Genomic DNA, 6,173 nt, shown 5'->3' with positions numbered 1-6,173 from the left:
GCTTTGGCGGCCTGGGGTTTGCAGGTTCAGATCCTGGGTGCGGACCTATACACACCACTCATCAAGCCATGCTGTGGTGGCATCCCACATACAAAAAATAGAGGAAGATTGGCACAGACATTATTAGCTCAGGGATAATCTTCCTCAAGCAAAAAGAGGAAGATTGGCAACAGATGTTAGCTCAGGGCCAATCTTCCTCACCCCCCCCCCCCAAAAAAAAGAATGGGGCTATTTTCATATAGTTCATGTATTAGTAAATGAATATATCTTATTGCTAGAATGCTAGATAATTCAGCATTAATTCCAATCCTGTGTTTTTGGTTTTAATAGTTGAAAGCACCCAGAAACCATGTTCATATAAATAAAAATAAAAAGGATTTATTATTATAACATTACTCAATTTTTTTTCAACTCCTTCCTGGATATATACAAAATAACCACTTAGTGCTCTAAGATTAAAAATACTTTTAATAATCAGTGGATTACTCAAGTAAGTTGTCCTTTAATTTTGTTGTGAGCAAAAAATTGGAAGGCACCAGACTTGCAAAAGGATTAGTTATCCAGTCATCTTTTTTCTCAGTTTCTGAGAAATATACCAAAAGCTTTAATCAATAATTATCAAATGACTATTAATTATGCCATGTTATTGTTTCTCTTAGAGGCACCCAGTTTAGCCTAGTATACTTTGAAAGGCTTGGGAACACTGAAATATTGTTGATTATATCATGTTTTTATCAATATAATATTTTTGGATTAAAATGCTTTTGCCGTATATTTTAAAAATATTTTCTTCAAAATCTTGGCGTTTCAGACTTGCCGTGTTCACTTGGTGGAAAGCATTCCCCAGGTATCTTGGAGCAAAGTAAATTCTCATTTTTAAGCCAATCAGCCGAATCATACTTTCTAATAAAGAAAGTAACTTCATTTTTCATTCCAATAATGTGTTCTTAAGAATTTTACAAAAAACGAGAAATAAATTACAGAACATTTTGTAAGATAGATTAGTAAAACACTCAAGATTAAAATAATATAGATTTGATGTAATTTATTCATACTCTAGTTATAAAACAAGATAAATATGATTTTTCTCATGACAAAAGCCCACCTTAATATGTCCAGTAAGGAAGCATTAGATGTAACAATTGGCATTCTACTCAGCCACCTTTTCAAGGAGAATAGTCTAAAAAGTGTTTCTTTTTGTGGGGAAAGAGGTGAAAAAGTGACACATTCCTGATCATTTGGGACTCTCTCAGTACAGTGTTTTACCAGCTCTATTTTGTGCTCTTTGAGATAGTACATGCCAACTAAATATGCCATAGTTCATTAACCTCCCAATAGCTAAAACCTGCATTTTATGTAATTGAAGTTTTGGACTCTACTTACAGCAAGGTTTTACTGACTTAATTTGTAATTATGCAATTTAGCATATGGCTAAAAGAATTCAAGTTTTTTTGGTGAAGCAGAGTATGATAGTTCCTTGATAAATGTGTACGTGTTTCAAAATATGACTGACTTTTTTGAATAATTAGGTATTTAAGATCAGATATAATAACTCCTTTTAGTCAGACATTGTGGCCAAACTTTTCCTATGTATTTAGTGAGCGATACAAACTGTGTAAAATTAATTGGTTATGCACCAAGCATATAATTTTACTACATCTTTATGGTTATGTGTTTTTCTCTAGCTATGTTTATCTGTGGTTTTAACCAGACAAAATGTAAAGTAAGCAATAAAAGACAAGGGTTCTAATAATGGGCCATGATTTAAACAGAGAAGTGAGGGGGACAGGGGATGAAGGACAGTGAAGAAGTTGTAAAATTCAATGGCTTGTAGATCTAGGTGGGATTCAAGCATTTTTGGAGTTAGGAGGTTTTCAGAGTGAGTGAGCTAAAAAGATGGAGATGATGTTCAGAGTTGTGTGGTTGAAATTCAGTTGGTAGAGGCACTGCAGTTATTGATAATGTTCAGATCTAAATATTTATGTGGGAATGAGTGGCTGAGGTAAGATGGATGACAAAAACACAGGAGAATAGGAGGTCACAGAACTGAAAGAAAAGGCTATTGGAAATATCATGTATATTAAAATCACAGAAATAGTACTGAAGAGAGTGACAGTCGACCAGAGACTAAAATCTTTAGAATATAGGAGTAGCAATAGGTGGTAGAATCTGATATCTTAAGAGTCAAAGCTGGGCCTTTTCAGAAAGTAGAAAAATTTTAGAAAATCATTTGGAAGCAGAAATGAGGAGCAAGAGAGACAGTCCCTGCATTCCTCAAGGCCCACTGGTATGATGGATGTGAAAAGAAGACAGCCACCACAGGAGGAAGGATGCAGTGGAAGCGGAGTCTTCAGGGAAGAGCCAGGTTTCAGTTAGAGCCAGCGGGAAACATTGAGAGAAATTGTTGAGGGCATGGGGAATTTTGTTGATAACGGTGTAAGTTCCAGACAGCACAGGGTTTCTAGAATTGGGCAAGGGTGGAAAATGGAGTCCAAAAGGGGGCTGTACATGTGAGTCAAGTGAGTAAAAGTCTGAGGGATTAAGGATGACCTGGGAGTCCTTGGCTATTTGAGGTGATTGACAAAAATAGCAAAACGAAATACCACTCCTGCCAGTGGTGGAATGGTAAAGGGGTGGGGCTCTTTCTTTAGGACAGTTCCAATTCCTGACAAATGGTGAGCTGGCACGGGCTGCTAAGTCCTTCTCAAAAAATCAATTCTCAAGACTCTACAGAAGTGAAAGTAAAACAAGATCTGAGGAATAACAGCAAAAGCAAAACACAACCCTGAGATTGATCTGTTTCTGTGGGAGAAATGGGAGTGGAGAGAGAGGCAACATGGGGCAGAGGCCTTTGTATGGTGAAGTAAGGGAAGAGATTAGGAAAGCTGTAAATTCTGCTGTTGCTTCTTGCCCACATACTTTGGGATTATCATTGCTTGCCCCATTGCCACAGAAATCCACAGCAACAATCCAAGCAGCTCTCTATCACTGGGGAAATTTCAGGGCATGAAAATGTCGTTAGTCAGCTACCGTCAAGCATGCATTCACCCACTTTCATTCCAGCCCCTCGAGGATGGTTGATTACTTAAGGAAATTGCTGCTTTCTAAGAGTTTAAAGGGGTCCTTGACTGGAAGGAACAGCAGCAAATCAGAGTGTAGTCAGTGGCTGTATGGTACTTAAGCATTCCAAACCCAGGGGTTCATCTCCTCCTTTCTTTAAACAAGTGCCTGGTTTGGGGTCTTTCTCAGCACACATTATTAGGTAAAATAGTTATTACTCCACGGAAACAGCAGCTCACAGGCCAAAGTAACTAAACATCTATTAAGTATAGTTACTATAATAGATAAACTGAACAAGATACAGCAATTGAAGAAGAATTATTGGTTCAGATGAACTAAGAACTTAAAACATTTGTAATGCATATCCTCTAAGAGAAGGGACGATATTTGTAGTTTTTAACAAGTACCAGAAGTCATAAAGAAGTAGAAATATCAGGGCCGGCTCGGTAGCCTAGTGGTTAAGTTCATGCACTCCACTTCAGTGGCCCAGGCTTCACGGGTTTGGATCCTGGGCATGGACATGCACACTTCTCATTGGGCAATGCTGTGGCGGCAACCCACATGCAAAGTGGAGGAGGACTGGCATGGATGTTAGCTCAGGGACAATCTTCCTCAAGCAAAAAGAGGAAGATTGGCAACAGATATTGGCTGGAGGCCAATCTTCCTCACTCCTCCCCCAAAAATAAGTAGAAATATTAAGAAAAATATAATAGTTGAAATAAAAAGTACAATAGATAGGATGACTACAGAAGAATGAATTAATGAGCCAGAATATCAGACAAATGTTCTTAGCAGCAAAAATTTTCAAAGAGCAATTAATAAGTAAAAGCAGATAAATATGGAGGATAGAAGTGGACATGCTAATATTCAGGTAGAAGTCCTAGAGAGGAGGAAAAGGAGAATGAGAAAGAAATGAAGGAAATATTTAAAAAATCAATTCCTGGGGCCGGCTCCGTGGCTGAGTGGTTAAGTTCATGTGCTCCACTTCAGTGGCCCAGGGTTTTGCCTGTTGGGATCCTGGGCGCGGACATGGCACCACTCATCAAGCCGTGCTGAGGTGGCATCCCACATGTCACAACTAGAAGGACCCACAACTAAATGTATACAACTATGTACTGGGGGGGCTTTGGGGAGAAAAAGGAAAAGTAAAATCTTTAAAAAAATCAATTCCTAAGTATGAGGATAGAAGGAAAATCTTGGCTTGAAAGGGCTATCACAGTACCAAACAAAATAGTTAAGGGAAAACCCACACCTAGATACATTATAGTGAAATTTAAAACAATATTCTACAATATTTTTGGGGAGTGGGGAATCACGAATCAGATTTTCTATCTTCAACACTGGAGGACAATGGAGTTATATTTTTCAAGTACTCAGTGAAAAAAGTTTGAACACAGACTATTATATCCAGCCAAAGTGTCTTTTAAATATGAGCACACAATAAATGACACAGGCATACAAAGCATCAGAAGCCAAAATGGCCAGTAGATTAAAAAAACCTCAACCTCATTACAAATCTGCAAATGAAACAAATGAAAATCAAAACAACACTGAAACGCTACAAGTTTCTGGAATAATGAGAATTGAAAGTAATCACACTTTGCTGTTTAGTGGGTGCTTTTAGTACAATTATGCGGAAAAAATTGTCAATATTGAATACAGCTGGAAACATACATAAACAATAACCAATAGTTATTCTACTTCTTAGCTGTACAAGAGAACACTTTTCCACATGAGCTGGAAGACATCAACAAGGATATTGATTGCAGCATTTGCAGTAGAGAAAAATTGGAAACAACAAATATTTCTGAACAAGAGTGTGGTAGATACCAAATACTGGCTCATTCAACAACCACTCCAACTTCCATCTCATATTTTCTTCCTGTGCTAGAGGCTGAATAAAAACCTACATGTAATAGGATACTAAAGAAAAAATGTTGGCTGAGACCCTAAGTCTTCAGGACTAGCGGAAAGAGATACCAGATTTAAAAATAGAGCACCTCGTAGGGTTGAAAATGGAGGTTCCATTAGGTGGCCACCTTTAAAGGTCTGCCAAGTGCAGAGAGACAGGCAGTGTTGAATCACAGCAGTAGCGGTCAAGTAAGAAACTACCTGCACTCTTTTCCTCGTCTTATTTGAGCTCCAGTCTTGAAGGGGTCAGAAAATAGTTAGCGAGCTGAGTGATGGGTAAAAGTGCTACCCTGGTGAAGAGGGAAGTTATTCCTATCACTCTCCTTCCCCGATGGTATGCCTCTCACCTGCAACAGACTGAAACATGACTAAGGAGCAGCCTCAATAGTGTAGTTTCCTTGTAGGGGATTACCTAAAACTGACCAAAACACTCAGGTGACTTCCTAGGTTTTCATTCAGTGAAAGAACCAACCTCAGTGAATTAATTCACTGAATAAATTTAAGTGGTCACCAGGCAATAAAAATAGTTGCCAAAGATTCAACCTAGTAATTATCTACATACACTTAAGAGGCTGTACAGAGAAGTGGTTAAGTGTATAGACTGGAGCCAGACTCTCCAAGTTGAGCTATAAAAACTTGTATTTTCTCAGATCCAGCAAGACACTACCTCACATGGACAGTGTCACCAGCAGCATTGTGCTTCACCAGGAAAGAGGGAGGCTCCTGCTGTATATGGTTGCCAACCTTTTCATAAGTTTATGTCCACTTGGTTTGAATCATGGCTATGCCACTGTAATTGTGCAAACTTGGCCAAATTATTTTACTTCCTTGTGCCTCACTTTCCTCATGTGAAATGAGGATGATAAGTTTCTATGCACAGGGGTGTTGTAAGGATTCAATGAGTTTATATACAAAGGGTGAATAGAAATGTTCTAAGGAGCATTGTCTGGCACATAGTAAGACATTTTATAAATGATAGCCATTATACATCCCAGAATCTCTTGTAGTAAGAATTCCAAACATGATCTCCTTTTGATCACGCAGATGCAATGCCCGAAACTTGGAGACCAAGTGTGTACTGTGAGTCATACATAAGGAGATGAGATCTATCAACATGGTGGCAAAAGTCTTTGGTTCTCATTGGCTGCAGTCATTGTGGAGATTGTAGTACCCAGTTCTTAGAATCGCAGGGACTGAGTAAC

This window comes from Equus asinus, chromosome 26 (assembly GCF_041296235.1).
Source record: "Equus asinus isolate D_3611 breed Donkey chromosome 26, EquAss-T2T_v2, whole genome shotgun sequence".
Taxonomy (NCBI): Eukaryota; Metazoa; Chordata; class Mammalia; order Perissodactyla; family Equidae; genus Equus; species Equus asinus.
The sequence above is the reverse complement of the archived record's forward strand: the minus strand, read 5'-3'. Positions refer to the sequence as shown.